We start from the raw sequence: 17,290 nt of genomic DNA on the forward strand, positions 1-17,290 counted from the left end.
CAAGCGATCTTCTCCTTCTCCTCGCAGTCTCGGCTTTCGATTTTTCTGGCTTCTCGGCCCGGGTGCAGCTTAGCCCTGAGAAGGACAATTGTCGGTCCAAGAAACAAGGTAGCACCGTCAGTCAGCGTGAACTGATAAGAACAGATTTTTGATTGAAAAAGCGTCTTTATTGGTATAAAGTTGCAAAAAACAGACGAATACATTGACAAACATAAGTGCCGTGTCGCAGCACAGGCCAAAACACAGCACAGATGCAGACTGTATAGTGCAGTCGAAGAACTACGGCGCGGGCCTGTAGCCTACACCGTAGTTCTCAGGCTGCACTATGCAATTAGACGATACAATAACACAACAGTAAATAAGGCTATGGGTGTGGAGGGTAGGGGGGTGAGGGAGGGTGAATCACAGGCCCGAAGCTTTATTGAAAAGACAGACACATATAAGGGGAAGGGCAATAAATAGAAGACATCAATAAAACAACAGACATTGTGAGTGAGGGGGCAGGGGCCACGGTCCCAAAGTCTCATCTTCGGTTCGGACAAGGGGAGAGGGGCAGAAAAAGGGGGGTTTTAGTCCTCTTCTTCCTCAGGGCTGTCCATGGTGGAATAGTCTCTGAGCAAGCTGTGAACCAGCCTGCAACAGTCCTGGATAGACATCCTCTCCCTCCTCAGAATGAGGCGGTTCCTGGCAAGCCACGAAGCGTCCTTAACACAGTTCATAAGGCGCCAGGCTTCCTGGATCGCCCCAACGGTGTGGGTGCCAGGGAATAGTCCGTAGAGTACCGAATGGTACGTGAGACAGTTCCTTGGCACAGAGTTTTTCAGTTCGTTTTCCAGGGCGTCCAACAACAACTGGGCCCAGGCACAGTCCCAAAACAGGTGCATAGATGTTTCTTCGTGTATGATGCACCTGGGGCAATGTCTGTACCTGCACAGGTTCCGGGAGTGCATGAATGACCGGAGGGGCAAGCCTCCTTGGATGGCCATCCACGACAGGTCTTTGTGTCTGTTTGTGAGCCTTTTTGAGGCCACATTCTCCCAGACCTGTTTGGCAGTCGCTGAAGGGAGCCCCGGAATCGGCTCTAAATCGTCTTTGGCTCTGATGAGCTTGTAGATCGTCCTCGATTTCCATAAGTCAGGTTTAACTCCCTCCAGTTGGTGTTCCCTCACGAACTTGGACACGTCCAGGTAGAACCACGGGGTGTTCCAGTTGTAAGGGATGGAGCTGTCCCATTTGTCCCAGCCGAGATTCCTCCAAAGAGGCAGGAGGAAGAAACGGGACATGGAGTTTCCTGCAGAATCGTTCAAGTTCTCGTACATTGTCCTGCGGATGCAGTTACACACGAAGAAGGCTCGGAGCATGGTTGGGATATCTGGGATACCCTTCCCACCCTTGAGGGGCTCCTTGTACATAACTGATCGCTTTACTCTGTCCATCTTGGAGCCCCAGATGAAGTGAAACACTGCCCGTGTGATGGCCCTGCAGACGGTTGCCAGTGGTGGCCAGGCCTGCGCGGTGTACTGCAGAACGGGAAGAATCTCGTTGCGCAGCACAAGTGATTTCCCCTCGATGGTAAGATCTCTGAGGCTCCACAATCCAATCTTTTGGCGAACAGTCGCCAGTCTCTCGTCCCAACATCTCAGGGCTGCACCCTCGCCGCCGAACCAGACTCCGAGAATCTTGATGAAGTCGGGCTTGATGGTGAAAGGAAATGGTGCAGAGGATGACAGGTGCCACTTTCCGAAGAGCATAGCCTCTGACTTCCCGCAGTTGACTTTAGCCCCTGAGGCTCGGCCGAAGTTCTCGCAGGTCTGGACGAGTGCTGTCACCGAACGGTGATCCGCGCAGAAGACAGTGGCGTCATCCATGTACAGCGAACACTTGGCCTCTCGTCGGTCACGACCCGGTGCGGCGATCCCTCTGATCTCTGGATTCCGTCTGATGCATACAGCCATGAGCTCTATAACACAAACAAAAAGAAGAGGTGAAAGAGGGCAGCCTTGTCTGACCCCGGACAAGATGTTAAAGGGGTCAGTCTTCCAGCCGTTCACCAGCACCGAGCTGTGGATATCAAGGTACATCAGGTTAACATACGTACAAAACATTTTACCGAGGCCAAATTTATGCAGAACCCTGCCCATCAGCTCATGTGAGACACGATCAAAGGCCTTCTCCTGATCAAGACTGACCAGGGCCGCGTGCACGTTCCGATCCTTGATGTAATGGACCGTGTCTCTGAGGAGGGCGAGGCTGTCTGCAATCCTGCGACCAGGGATGGCGCAGGTCTGGTCCGGGTGAATGATCTGTCCGATGACAGCCTTCAGCCTGTTGGCGAGCACCTTGGCGAGGATCTTGTAGTCCACGTTTAAGAGAGAGATGGGCCTCCAATTTTTCAGCTCACATCTCTCCCCCTTACGCTTATACAAGATCGTGATCATTCCCTCCCTCAGCGATGGGGGCATTTTGCCCTCCACCACCATCTCCCCGTACAGCTCGAGCAGGTCCGGTCCAATGAGGTCCCACAGCGCTACGTAGAGCTCTGCTGGGAGACCATCACTGCCCGGGGTCCTGCCCTGCCTAAAGGATTTGGCGGCAGAGTGCAACTCCTCCAACGCCAAGGGAGCATCCAGGGCGGCTTTACCTGCAGGATCAACGGTGTTAGTGATACCTGACAGGAACTTATCAGCCTCCTCGCTGTCTGTGGTCTTAGGGGAGTAGAGGTCGCTGTAGTAGTCGCGGACGACTTTCATCACGCCCTCCTTCCCCTGTCTGGGGATGCCGGCCTCATCTCGCAGCTCAGTCAGGGGCGTGTGGCCAGAGTGGAGTTTCCTGAAAAAGAAAGAGTTGCATTTCTCGTCCTTCTCAAGGTTCTCCACCTTGGAACGGAAGACGATACGTCTGGATTCCTCCTCAAAGTGCCCTTTCAGGCCCCCTTTGGTCTCCTCCAGCTCGTCTCTCACGTCCCAGCCGCACCGTTGGAGGTCCAGCAGGGACTGCAGAAGTCTCTGCAGCCTCTTGAAGTTCCTCTTTCGGTCGCACGCCTGTTGTCTCCCTTTGACCTGAAAGAAACTGCGAATGTTAGCCTTAGCATATTCCCACCAGTCGCTCATACATTCAAAGTAACATTTGTCATTTTTCCATGTGATGTAGGCATCCTTCAGCTCCGCCAGCACGTCCTCTCTTTCCAGTAGGGCACAATTCAACTTCCAGGAGCCTGGGCCAGGTGAAAAACCGCTACCCAGGACTCCTTGGAAGAGAATGGCCCTGTGGTCTGAGAAGAAGCAGGGGACCATAGAATGCCTCGTCTGTTTCACTGTTCTAGAGGTAAACACAAAGTCAATGCGGGAACGCACAGAGCCATCGGGGCGGCTCCATGTATAATTCACGGAGCCGGACCCCATGGAGCCCATAGCGTCCCGCAGTGATGCTTCGGTCACCATTTCTATAAGCAGTTTAGACGTCACATCAAGCTTGGTAGAGTTGCTGGTGCTGCGTCCATCCTCCTCCATGGTGCAGTTGAAGTCTCCTGCCATCACTACCGCCCTAGTGGTTGCGAGCTGCGGTCGCAGGGTCTGGAAAAGCTCCAAACGCTCATTCTTGAAAGGGGGGGCGTACACGCAGATAAGCCTGATAGGCTCACCTGCCCAGGAGCCGTCTACGATCAGCAATCTGCCGCAGACGAGCTCCTGAACAGAATCTAGCGTGAAGAGGCTCCCCCTGATAAGAATGGCGACCCCTGCAGACTTACACTCACCCCCACCGGACCAATAGGAGGCGCCGTGAGACCACTGCCTGCCCAGATGTTTGTAGGACCTGGAGAAAGGAAGAGAGCATTCCTGCAACATGTACACATCACATTTCTGACTATCTAGGAAAGTAAACACAGACTGTCTTCTAAGCTTATCCTTAATACTCCTCACATTAATGGTGAAAATTGAAAATGACGCCATTAGTTGGGGAAAAAAGAGAGGTTAGGCAACAGTTCTACGTTTACGTTACCACTCCGTCGGGCGGGGCTTCCTCGGCATCGGATGCCAGGTTCCCTTGCTCGGGTAGCGGCGAGCTGTCTCCCAGTATCCGGTCGAGTAAGGCGTCGGCGTTGGCATCCAGCTCCTCCTCCTCCTCCCTGCTGAATGCCTCCGCCAGCTCCTCCATTTCTTCTTCCAGTGGGGTCAGCTCGACCGCCAGTTTCTTAGAGGATTCGGAGTCCGCAGACGGGCTGTCGAGCTCCTTCCTCTTGCAGTTCCGTGTCTTCTCGGCACCTGCAGTTGGAGTAAGAGGGGAGGGGAGGGCGGGGAAATCTTCCTGGGAAGAAAGGTCAGGTGGGGCAGGGGTGGCTGGGTTGGGAGAGACAATGGGCTGGGTAGGAGAGTCGGAGGAGGGGTCAGGGAGGGTTGCGACAGTGGTAGGGATGGGAGTCACTGTCGCAGGGGGTGGGCTGGTGGAGATGGGTAGGGAGGTGGTGAGGGAGGATGGGAGGGGGGTGGGTTTGACAGGTTTCTTACCCTCCTGCGGTTTCTTTTCCTTCTGCGTAGCAGAGGGCAGCAGCTTGAGGGCAGGGTTGGCACGTCCGGTCACCACAGCTGAGTAGGTTCTCGACCTACTCGGGCAGTCCCTGTAGACGTGGTCCACTTTGCCGCACAGGTTGCAGGTTTTCCTCGTGGGGCAGTCTTTGGTCTCATGGCTGGCCATGTGGCAATTCTTGCATGCCGGGACCTTGCAGTCCTTCATCACGTGGCCCGTCCCGCCGCACTTCCTGCAGTTGCGTGGCTGGTCGGCGTAGTGGAGAAGTCCTTGAGATCCCCCCAGGGAGAAGCACTGTGGGAGGTGCTTGACTCCTTCTGGGCACGAGGTGTCCTTTTGCAGGACGACGATCACAGCCCACTTTCCAGTCCAGAAGCTGTTCCCATCCAGAACCCTTGTGGGGTCCTTCTTGACGGTACAGAACCGGCTGAGGAAGGTGACAATGTCCTTGATGGGCGTGTGTGGGTTCCTCATTGAAACCGTCACCCGCCTTTCCTCTCTTTGAATAGGGCAATTGCCCACAAAGCGGGAGAAAGGGGATTCGGGTCTCGCCGATTTCACTGCCTCCCAGTACCTCTTGCAGATGGCAAGGGAGGCGAAGGTGACGTAAAAGATCCCCTTCAGGTAATTCTGGATGCTGAGGGTTTCAGCGGTCGAGAAGCCCTGGTCCAGGATCATCTTCTTCCCAAAGGTCTCCACTGTCATGTCCGGCATCCGTCCATCCACCTCCTTCAACTTCATCACCACGGTGAATCTCATCCAGGGCTCCAGGGACGGTTTGTCTTTGGTGCTCACCTGGGTGGGTGCCGCTGGCGGTGTTGCTGCGGGGGTTGTGGCGCTGGGTGCGGCCGATCCGGTGGGGGCTTTGGCGGTTTTTTTCGCCGTCTTGGCCTGGCTCTTCTTGGCGAGGGTGGCCGGAGTGGAGGCAGAGGCTGGAGCAGCTGGGGCTGGAGCAGCGGGGGCTGGAACAACGGCGGCTGGGGCAGCGGTGGCCATACTCACGGATCCTTTTGGCGGAGAAGGCGGGGCGGAGGATCAGCGCTGTCGTCGAGAGGAGGAGAGGCGGTCGGTCGCTTCAGAGGGCAGAGCCAGCAAGTCTAGCCCTCCAGTGCAGGTAGGGGGCGCTGCAGAGCTTCTCCGGCGAAGTCCCTTTTCTCCACGCAGTCTTGCTGGCGGAGGGGGGTATCTTCTCCAGAGGGCAGAGCAAACAAGTCTAACCCTCTGCTGTAGCTGGGGAGCGATGCAAATCTTCACCCTCTTCAAGCGATCTTCTCCTTCTCCTCGCAGTCTCGACTTTCGATTTTTCTGGCTTCTCGGCCCGGGTGCAGCTTAGCCCTGAGAAGGACAATTGTCGGTCCAAGAAACAAGGTAGCACCGTCAGTCAGCGACGCCCCAAACAATAAGCCTGGGGGCCATTTTACAACAGAGAAAAAGAAAACCATAATCACTTCTTCTTACGTTTAAGTTTACGTCTTTCCCTATAAAATGCTATACCCCACTCCTCCTCTGGATTATAATCCTCTGGTATTATAAGAAAACTTGGATCCATATCCCAAATCTTAAAATCTTGATGTAACATATGTTCCAAAGACATCCTTCTTCTTGAAAAAAACTCAATCGGTATTGCAAAAACATCTAATTCTTCCAAATCCATCTTTCCTAAATCCTTTTTGGCTTTTTTTACTTCACTTTTCCTTTTTATATCAAACACAGATTTCAACTCTTCTTTTCTTTTTACCACTCTCTCCTCTTTACTTTCTGACTGATCTGAAATCGGTGACTCAGTCATTTCCACATTCACCTGACTTTCCTCCATTACTTCCACCTTTTCCTCTTCCATCTGCACAGTCTGCCCAGCTTCTTGCACCCCTTCTGACTGCTTTTCCTGCTCTTTTAAGAGGCTTTCACCTCCAGAACCAACTGCAGTATCTGCCTTCTCAGCATTAGCACTTGCTTCCGGCAAAACACCATCCCCACTGGTCTCATTCAAGCAGTTTCTAGCAGAATGCCCACTCTTCCCACACACATCACAAGTTCTTGGCAGAGGGCATGCTCCAGCCTCATGTCCTGTCTGCTTACAATTCCTACAACATTTACCAGTAGGACATTCCTCTTTCATATGCCCATAATTTAGGCATAGCCTGCAAAATTTTGGCTGTCCTGGATAAAATAAAAAACCACGATATCCTCCCACAGAAAAGTTTGCAGGTGGGTGCATTACTCCACCAACCCCCCCTGGATCTGTCTTCAGCTTAACCCAGAACTTTATTTTGCCATTGAAAACTTCAAAAATGTTCTTTTGTGGAACTCCTCCTCTAACAGTAGAACAATAATGCGAAAGAAAAGCTCTTACCAGATCCAGGGGTGTGTACGGATTATACATATGTACAATCACTGGGCGTTCATTCGTCAAGAATAAGGGAATAACTTCAATTCCATCCATCTTTGGGTCAGACTGGCACTCCTGCATCCTCTCAAATGTAGGCAAGCAAATATTGTCGTCGTACAAGGTCACATCATAAATACCTGTGCTAGGAAAGTCTTGAACACAAAAAATGTCATCCAAACTCAGCTTTGCAATTCCCATCAAAATCTCCTTCATGACGAAACTCAAAGTATTGCTACTGCTCTTCCTCACAATATCGACCTGCAGCCGAAAGGTATTCCTAATGCCCACCATCGTAGCACCGAAACAGACAGGCACACAATCGCCTACTCGTTACCCTAGGGGCCCCCCACAGGGAAGGACCCCCGAGTACCCTCCGGCCAAGACCAAGGCAGCACTGATAAGAACAGATACTACACTTGATCTTAGCCAAAAGGCCGAGAAGCGATAACCCGAATGTGGGCTGAGGGACCGGCGCAACCGAAACAGGATCTACAATCCACCATGGAGAATCACCCTCCCCAACGCACGCTCACACTATCTGCAGATTGACTTGACTTTTGTTGGCGGCGGCGGCGACGACAGCAAAGAAGAGGAGGAAGGAAGGAGAAGTCCGGACTGACAAGCAGGCAGTCACCCAGGCGCGCGCAACCACATTCCATCACTCACTCCTGCATCGTGAGTTTTCTCTCCTCTCCTGTCTTGCTGGCTGCTTGACTGACTGACTGGCTGGCTGATGCACAATCATTTGCATTTGGTCCGCCTCCGACAACCACACCCACCAGACGTCTGCCGCCCGTCCCGTCTGTCCCTGCTGGCTCCGTGCTTATTATCACATTGACACAATGCTATGCACTTGCACTTCAGCACTTAAGCAGTGGGACATTCATTCTGCAATGGAAGGTTCCCTGGCTGCCTTGAACCTCCTGTCTCTAAAATCTGGATTGTTTCAACCAACCCGTTCATCCTGGCAGATTTCAATTTTTCACTACAGTGTGAGGGCTCTGTGAAGTCATCATGATGCACACTCTATGATGTCATCATGATGCGACACATGTGATGTCATCATTATGCGACACACGTGATGTCACAATGTGCTTGGCTGTATGGACTGCATTTGCTTGGCTTGCTAACTGACATCCACTTGAGGGAGACACACACCAGGAGATGGATGCAGCATATACACATACTGCAGAGCTTGTGCCTTTAGTGCCTGTAACAGCAACTATCCACACCTCCTGCAACCAGCGTGGACACCACCGCCACAAAAATAAAAATTAGTTCCAAACATGAACAGGTCGAAAAGACCAGCCGAAAGGATGATCATGATAGTAAGTTAAAAATGTAGGAATTCATTTCGAAGAGGTAAGGCTTCTTCGTTCATACTTAGTTTGCATTCAAGAATTAGGCCTACGTAGGCCTCACATCCAAATGCTGATCAACTGTTTCAATTTGTCTTGTGCAGAAGGAGGGAATTCAATGGAGACAAGAAGTAGACGCTAAATAAGACTCCACACAGTAGTTCACAGGTGCTTTTATTCATCCATTGTAACATTTTAATAGACAGCAAAGATTGAATACAATTTTGACACAGTATAAAAAGCATGCTTACAAAATCCAAGAGTTTATCAATGCAGCAGGCAAAAAAACATTGCAAATCCTGGGGAATAAGCTGAGAAGTCAGCATTCATCTATTTTTGGAATACAGAATAGGAAAGGTGCACCGGTCCCGGAGGTACTGCAATACCGGGTCAATGCGTGGAGTGGACAGAGCAAGCTCTTCTTCCATCTCCCTGTTCTAAAAATCCATTTAATATATGGCCCCCAGATAGGGGGCGTATCAGATATTAAACTGATAAGAACAGATTTTTTTTTTTTTTTTTTTTTATTGAAGCCCGAGGTGCGGTGCTTCATCACCCAGTGTCTGTGACCAAACGTGCTGGGGGCGAAGGTTCTTGGACCCTCTCCCGAAGGAGAAGGGCCCCGTTACTCCTCTAAACCCTCAGAGCCAAAAGGCCCTGAGGGAAAAAAAGGACTGTGGGTCCCCCTTTGCCGAAGCGCAGGGGAACCCTCGGGTGTCCCCAGGGTTGGCCGAAGCGTCCCCCTGGGGACCGATTTCTGCGTCTGGTCCTCCCCCCGTGGAGAGGACCTCAGCAACTTTAGAGGAGAGGGCGGCCCAAAAGGGTCTCACCTTAACCCCAACAAAAAACGTGACCGTGACATACTACAAACAACCAAAAAACGAATAAAGTGCTAAAGTTTGTGCAAGTGCAGGTGCAGGTGCAAAAACTCATATGTGGGCATAATAAATAAATAGACCCCAGCCAAAAGGCCGGGGGGGGGGTAAAAAATTATCCTTGCCCTAGCCAAAAGGCCAGGGCAAAGGATGTGGTGCAACAGAAGTTGGGACGAAGTGACAGTGCAAGTGCTCTTAAAGTGCAAAGGTTGGGACCAGTGCAGGTTAAGGCACCCTTGGGGTTTTCACCCCAAGGGCACATGTCACCCCGGGCTTCTAAGCTGCTCCTGGCCTCTAGCCAGACCAAGCTTCGTACTGCTCCTACACCAGGGTCAACCCCCAGTAAAAGAGTAGGTACTAGACCAGGCTGTTCCTAAACAACGTGAGGGTTCCTTAGGCCCCACGAAGATAGGAATACTCAGCCCAGTTTTTCTCCACTCTCCACCAGGGGCCCGCCACACCCCGGCAAGATACTCCACAGGGTGTTTCTCCATTCCACATCTAGGAACCTCTCACGCTCCTAGTGTAAGAACAGGTACTCCACCCTGTGTTTCTCTACAGTGGGTACTTCACCAGGCGGCTCCCTGTACCACATAGGGGCATATTACTCCCCCATGCAGACGGGATCTCCACCGAACCGTGCCTCATACAACATGGGGGGTTCGCACTCCCCCCATGAAGTGGGGCTAACCGGTCGGTTTTTCTCCACTGATAAGAACAGATTTTTGATTGAAAAAGCGTCTTTATTGGTATAAAGTTGCAAAAAACAGACGATTACATTTGACAAACATAAGTGCCGTGTCGCAGCACAGGCCAAAACACAGCACAGATGCAGACTGTATAGTGCGGTCGAAGAACTACGGCGCGGGCCTGTAGCCTACACTATAGTTCTCAGGCCGCACTATGCAATTAAACGATACAATAACACAACAGTAAATAAGGCTATGGGTGTGGGGGGTAGGGGGGTGAGGGAGGGTGAATCACAAGCCCGAAGCTTTATTGAAAAGACAGACACATATAAGGGGAGGGGCAATAAATAGAAAGACATCAATAAAACAACAGACATTGTGAGTGAGGGGGCAGGGGCCACGGTCCCAAAGTCTCATTTTCGGTTCGGACAAGGGGAGGGGGGCAGAAAAAGGGGGGTTTTAGTCCTCTTCTTCCTCAGGGCTGTCCATGGTGGAATAGTCTCTGAGCAAGCTGTGAACCAGCCTGCAACAGTCCTGGATAGACATCCTCTCCCTCCTCAGAATGAGGCGGTTCCTGGCAAGCCACGAAGCGTCCTTAACACTGTTCATAAGGCGCCAGGCTTCCTGGATCGCCCCAACGGTGTGGGTGCCAGGGAATAGTCCGTAGAGTACCGAATGGTACGTAAGACAGTTCCTTGGCACAGAGTTTTTCAGTTCGTTTTCCAGGGCGTCCAACAACAACTGGGCCCAGGCACAGTCCCAAAACAGGTGCATAGATGTTTCTTCATGTATGATGCACCTGGGGCAATGTCTGTACCTGCACAGGTTCCGGGAGTGCATGAATGACCGGAGGGGCAAGCCCCCCTGGATGGCCATCCACGACAGGTCTTTGTGTCTGTTTGTGAGCCTTTTTGAGGCCACATTCTCCCAGACCTGTTTGGCAGTCGCTGAAGGGAGCCCCGGAATCGGCTCCAAATCGTCTTTAGCTCTGATGAGCTTGTAGATCGTCTTTGATTTCCATAAGTCAGGTTTAACTCCCTCCAGTTGGTGTTCCCTCACGAACTTGGACACGTCCAGGTAGAACCACGGGGTGTTCCAGTTGTAAGGGATGGAGCTGTCCCATTTGTCCCAGCCGAGATTCCTCCAAAGCGGCAGGAGGAAGAAACGGGACATAGAGTTTCCTGCAGAATCGTTCAAGTTCTCGTACATTGTCCTGCGGATGCAGTTACACACGAAGAAGGCTCGAAGCATGGTTGGGATATCCGGAATACCCTTTCCACCCTTGAGGGGCTCCTTGTACATAACTGACCGCTTTACTCTGTCCATCTTGGAGCCCCAGATGAAGTGAAACACTGCCCTCGTGATGGCCCTGCAGACGGTTGCCAGGGGTGGCCAGGCCTGCGCGGTGTACTGCAGAACGGGAAGAATCTCATTGCGCAGCACAAGTGATTTCCCCTCGATGGTAAGATCTCTGAGGCTCCACAATCCAATCTTTTGGCGAACAGTCGCCAGTCTCTCATCCCAACATCTCAGGGCTGCACCCTCGCCGCCGAACCAGACTCCCAGGATCTTAATGAAGTCGGGCTTGATGGTGAAAGGAAATGGTGCAGAGGATGACAGGTGCCACTTTCCGAAGAGCATAGCCTCTGACTTCCCGCAGTTGACTTTAGCCCCTGAGGCTCGGCCGAAGTTCTCGCAGGTCTGGACGAGTGCTGTCACCGAACGGTGATCCGCGCAGAAGACAGTGACGTCATCCATGTACAGCGAACACTTGGCCTCTCGTCGGTCACGACCCGGTGCGGCGATCCCTCTGATCTCTGGATTCCGTCTGATGCATACAGCCATGAGCTCTATAACACAAACAAAAAGAAGAGGTGAAAGCGGGCAGCCTTGTCTGACCCCGGACAAGATGGAAAAGGGGTCAGTCTTCCAGCCGTTCACCAGCACCGAGCTGTGGATATCAAGGTACATCAGGTTAACATACGTACAAAACATTTTACCGAGGCCAAATTTATGCAGAACCCTGCCCATCAGCTCATGTGAGACACGATCAAAGGCCTTCTCCTGATCAAGGCTGACCAGGGCTGCGTGCACGTTCCGATCCTTGATGTAATGGACCGTGTCTCTGAGGAGGGCGAGGCTGTCTGCAATCCTGCGACCGGGGATGGCGCAGGTCTGGTCCGGGTGAATGATCTGTCCGATGACATCCTTCAGCCTGTTGGCGAGCACCTTGGCGAGGATCTTGTAGTCCACGTTTAAGAGAGAGATGGGCCTCCAATTCTTCAGCTCACATCTCTCCCCCTTACGCTTATACAAGATCGTGATCATTCCCTCCCTCAGCGATGGGGGCATTTTGCCCTCCACCACCATCTCCCCGTACAGCTCGAGCAGGTCCGGTCCAATGAGGTCCCACAGCGCTACGTAGAGCTCTGCTGGGAGACCGTCACTGCCCGGGGTCCTGCCCTGCCTAAAGGATTTGGCGGCAGAGTGCAACTCCTCCAACGCCAAGGGAGCATCCAGAGTGGCTTTGCCTGCAGGATCAATAGAGTTAGTGATACCTGACAGGAACTTATCGGCCTCCTCGCTGTCTGTGGTCTTAGGGGAGTAGAGGTCGCTGTAGTAGTCTCTGACGACTTTCATCACGCCCTCCTTCCCCTGTCTGGGGATGCCGGTCTCATCTCGCAGCTCGGTCAGGGGCGTGTGGCCAGAGTGGAGTTTCCTGAAAAAGAAAGAATTAGACTTCTCGTCCTTCTCAAGGTTCTCCACCTTGGAACGGAAGACGATACGTCTGGATTCCTCCTCAAAGTGCCTTTTCAGGCCCCCTTTGGTCTCATCCAGCTCGTCTCTCACGTCCCAGCCGCACCGTTGGAGGTCCAGTAGGGACTGCAGAAGTCTCTGCAGCCTCTTGAAGTTCCTCTTTCGGTCGCACGCCTGTTGTCTCCCTTTAACCTGAAAGAAACTGCGAATGTTAGCCTTAGCATATTCCCACCAGTCGCTCATACATTCAAAATAACATTTGTCATTTTTCCATGTGATGTAGGCATCCTTCAGCTCCGCCAGCACCTCCTCTCTTTCCAGCAGGGCACAATTCAACTTCCAAGAGCCTGGGCCAGGAGCGAAGCCGCTACCCAGGACTCCTTGGAAGAGAATGGCCCTGTGGTCTGAGAAGAAGCAGGGGACCATAGAATGCCTGGTCTGCTTCACTGTTCTAGAGGTAAACACAAAGTCAATGCGGGAACGCACAGAGCCATCGGGGCGGCTCCATGTATAGTTCACGGAGCCGGACCCCATGGAGCCCATAGCGTCCCGCAGTGATGCTTCGGTCACCATTTCTATGAGCAGTTTAGACGTCACATCAAGCTTGGTACAGTTGCTGGTGCTGCGTCCATCCTCTTCCATGGTGCAGTTGAAGTCTCCTGCCATCACTACCGCCCTAGTGGTTGCGAGCTGCGGTCGCAGGGTCTGGAAGAGCTCCAAACGCTCATTCTTGAAAGGGGGGGCGTACACGCAGATAAGCCTAATAGGCTCACCTGCCCAGGAGCCATCTACGACAAGTAATCTGCCGCAGACAAGCTCCTGAACAGAATCTAGCGTGAAGAGGCTCCCCCTAATAAGAATGGCGACCCCTGCAGACTTACACTCACCCCCACCGGACCAATAGGAGGCGCCGTGAGACCACTGCCTGCCCAGATGTTTGTAGGACCTGGAGAAAGGAAGAGAGCATTCCTGCAACATGTACACATCGCATTTCTGACTATCTAGGAAAGTAAACACAGACTGTCTTCTAAGCTTGTCCTTAATACTCCTCACATTAATGGTGAAAATTGAAAATGACGCCATTAGTTGGGGAAAAAAGAGAGGTTAGGCAACAGTTCTACATTTACGTTACCACTCCGTCGGGCGGGGCTTCCTCGGCATCGGATGCCAGGTTCCCTTGCTCGGGTAGCGGCGAGTTGTTTCCCAGTATCTGGTCGAGTAAGGCGGCGGCGTTGGCATCCAGCTCCTCCTCCTCCACCCTGCTGAATGCCTCCGCCAGCTCCTCCATTTCTTCTTCCAGCGGGATCAGCTCGACCGCCAGTTTCTTAGAGGATTCGGAGTCCGCAGACGGGCTGTCGAGCTCCTTCCTCTTGCAGTTCCTCGTCTTCTCGGCACCTGCAGTTGGAGTAAGAGGGGAGGGGAGGGCGGGGAAATCTTCCTCGGAAGAAAGGTCAGGTGGGGCAGGGGTGGCTGGGTTGGGAGAGACAATGGGCTGGGTAGGAGAGTCGGAGGAGGGGTCAGGGAGGGTTGCGACAGTGGTAGGGATGGGGGTCACTGTCGCAGGGGGTGGGCTGGCGGAGATGGGGAGGGAGGTGGTGAGGGAGGATGGGAGGGGGGTGGGTTTGACAGGTTTCTTACCCTCCTGCGGTTTCTTTTCCTTCTGCGTAGCAGAGGGCAGCAGCTTGAGGGCAGGGTTGGCACGTCCGGTCACCACAGCTGAGTAGGTTCTCGACCTACTCGGGCAGTCCCTGTAGACGTGGTCCACTTTGCCGCACAGGTTGCAGGTTTTCCTCGTGGGGCAGTCTTTTGTCTCATGGCTGGCCATGTGGCAATTCTTGCATGCCGGGACCTTGCAGTCCTTCATCACGTGGCCCGTCCCGCCGCACTTCCTGCAGTTGCGTGGCTGGTCGGTGTAGTGGAGAAGTCCTTGGGATCCCCCCAGGGAGAAGCACTGTGGGAGGTGCTTGACTCCTTCTGGGCACGAGGTGTCCTTTTGCAGGACGACGATCACAGCCCACTTTCCAGTCCAGAAGCTGTTCCCATCCAGAACCCTTGTGGGGTCCTTCTTGACGGTACAGAACCGGCTGAGGAAGGTGACAATGTCCTTGATGGGCGTGTGTGGGTTCCTCATTGAAACCGTCACCCGCCTTTCCTCTCTTTGAATAGGGCAATTGCCCACAAAGCGGGAGAAAGGGGATTCGGGTCTCGCCGATTTCACTGCCTCCCAGTACCTCTTGCAGATGGCAAGGGAGGCGAAGGTGACGTAAAAGATCCCCTTCAGGTAATTCTGGATGCTGAGGGTTTCAGCGGTCGAGAAGCCCTGGTCCAGGATCATCTTCTTCCCAAAGGTCTCCACTGTCATGTCCGGCATCCGTCCATCCACCTCCTTCAACTTCATCACCACGGTGAATCTCATCCAGGGCTCCAGGGACGGTTTGTCTTTGGTGCTCACCTGGGTGGGTGCCGCTGGCGGTGTTGCTGCGGGGGTTGTGGCGCTGGGTGCGGCCGATCCGGTGGGGGCTTTGGCGGTTTTTTTCGCCGTCTTGGCCTGGCTCTTCTTGGCGAGGGTGGCCGGAGTGGAGGCAGAGGCTGGAGCAGCTGGGGCTGGAGCAGCGGTGGCTGGAGCAGCGGCGGCTGGGGCAGCGGTGGCCATACTCACGGTTCCTGGCGTAGGAGGCGGGGCGGAGGATCAGCGCTGTCGTCGAGAGGAGGAGAGGCGGTCGGTCGCTTCAGAGGGCAGAGCCAGCAAGTCTAACCCTCCAGTGCAGGTAGGGGGCGCTGCAGAGCTTCTCCGGCGAAGTCCCTTTTCTCCACGCAGTCTTGCTGGCGGAGGGGGGGTGTCTTCTCCAGAGGGCAGAGCAAACAAGTCTAACCCTCTGCTGTAGCTGGGGAGCGATGCAAATCTTCACCCTCTTCAAGCGATCTTCTCCTTCTCCTCGCAGTCTCGGCTTTCGATTTTTCTGGCTTCTCGGCCCGGGTGCAGCTTAGCCCTGAGAAGGACAATTGTCGGTCCAAGAAACAAGGTAGCACCGTCAGTCAGCGTGAACTGATAAGAACAGATACTACACTTGATCTTAGCCAAAAGGCCGAGAAGCGATAACCCGAATGTGGGCTGAGGGACCGGCGCAACCGAAACAGGATCTACAATCCACCATGGAGAATCACCCTCCCCAACGCACGCTCACACTATCTGCAGATTGACTTGACTTTTGTTGGCGGCGGCGGCGACGACAGCAAAGAAGAGGAGGAAGGAAGGAGAAGTCCGGACTGACAAGCAGGCAGTCACCCAGGCGCGCGCAACCACATTCCATCACTCACTCCTGCATCGTGAGTTTTCTCTCCTCTCCTGTCTTGCTGGCTGCTTGACTGACTGACTGGCTGGCTGATGCACAATCATTTGCATTTGGTCCGCCTCCGACAACCACACCCACCAGACGTCTGCCGCCCGTCCCGTCTGTCCCTGCTGGCTCCGTGCTTATTATCACATTGACACAATGCTATGCACTTGCACTTCAGCACTTAAGCAGTGGGACATTCATTCTGCAATGGAAGGTTCCCTGGCTGCCTTGAACCTCCTGTCTCTAAAATCTGGATTGTTTCAACCAACCCGTTCATCCTGGCAGATTTCAATTTTTCACTACAGTGTGAGGGCTCTGTGAAGTCATCATGATGCACACTCTATGATGTCATCATGATGCGACACATGTGATGTCATCATTATGCGACACACGTGATGTCACAATGTGCTTGGCTGTATGGACTGCATTTGCTTGGCTTGCTAACTGACATCCACTTGAGGGAGACACACACCAGGAGATGGATGCAGCATATACACATACTGCAGAGCTTGTGCCTTTAGTGCCTGTAACAGCAACTATCCACACCTCCTGCAACCAGCGTGGACACCACCGCCACAAAAATAAAAATTAGTTCCAAACATGAACAGGTCGAAAAGACCAGCCGAAAGGATGATCATGATAGTAAGTTAAAAATGTAGGAATTCATTTCGAAGAGGTAAGGCTTCTTCGTTCATACTTAGTTTGCATTCAAGAATTAGGCCTACGTAGGCCTCACATCCAAATGCTGATCAACTGTTTCAATTTGTCTTGTGCAGAAGGAGGGAATTCAATGGAGACAAGAAGTAGACGCTAAATAAGACTCCACACAGTAGTTCACAGGTGCTTTTATTCATCCATTGTAACATTTTAATAGACAGCAAAGATTGAATACAATTTTGACACAGTATAAAAAGCATGCTTACAAAATCCAAGAGTTTATCAATGCAGCAGGCAAAAAAACATTGCAAATCCTGGGGAATAAGCTGAGAAGTCAGCATTCATCTATTTTTGGAATACAGAATAGGAAAGGTGCACCGGTCCCGGAGGTACTGCAATACCGGGTCAATGCGTGGAGTGGACAGAGCAAGCTCTTCTTCCATCTCCCTGTTCTAAAAATCCATTTAATATATGGCCCCCAGATAGGGGGCGTATCAGATATTAAACTGATAAGAACAGATTTTTTTTTTTTTTTATCGAAGCCCGAGGTGCGTGACTTCATCACCCAGTGTCTGTGACCAAACGTGCTGGGGGCGAAGGTTCTTGGACCCTCTCCGAAAGGAGAAGGGCCCCGTTACTCCCCTAACCCTCAGAGCCCGAAGGCCTACTGAGGGAAAAAAGGGACTGTGGGTCCCCCCTTGCC

General features: G+C 52.7%; 2 non-coding genes and 2 pseudogenes across 2 annotated transcripts; all 4 read right to left on the bottom strand.

Annotated features, from left to right (window-relative positions):
• Window positions 1-7,265: 7,265 nt before the first annotated feature.
• Window positions 7,266-7,359, bottom strand: LOC134899820 (U2 spliceosomal RNA; annotated as a pseudogene).
• Window positions 7,360-8,623: 1,264 nt separating this feature from the next.
• On the bottom strand, window positions 8,624-8,808 carry LOC134899738 (U2 spliceosomal RNA). Its single transcript, XR_010173355.1, has one exon. It is a non-coding gene; the product is annotated as a U2 spliceosomal RNA (small nuclear RNA).
• A 6,777-nt stretch (window positions 8,809-15,585) lies between these two features.
• On the bottom strand, window positions 15,586-15,690 carry LOC134899799 (U2 spliceosomal RNA; annotated as a pseudogene).
• A 1,264-nt stretch (window positions 15,691-16,954) lies between these two features.
• LOC134899717 (U2 spliceosomal RNA) lies at window positions 16,955-17,137 on the bottom strand. The gene has a single exon (XR_010173348.1). It is a non-coding gene; the product is annotated as a U2 spliceosomal RNA (small nuclear RNA).
• Between the last annotated feature and the right edge of the window lie 153 nt (window positions 17,138-17,290).

Source organism: Pseudophryne corroboree, chromosome 3 (assembly GCF_028390025.1).
Source record: "Pseudophryne corroboree isolate aPseCor3 chromosome 3, aPseCor3.hap2, whole genome shotgun sequence".
Lineage (NCBI taxonomy): Eukaryota > Metazoa > Chordata > Amphibia > Anura > Myobatrachidae > Pseudophryne > Pseudophryne corroboree.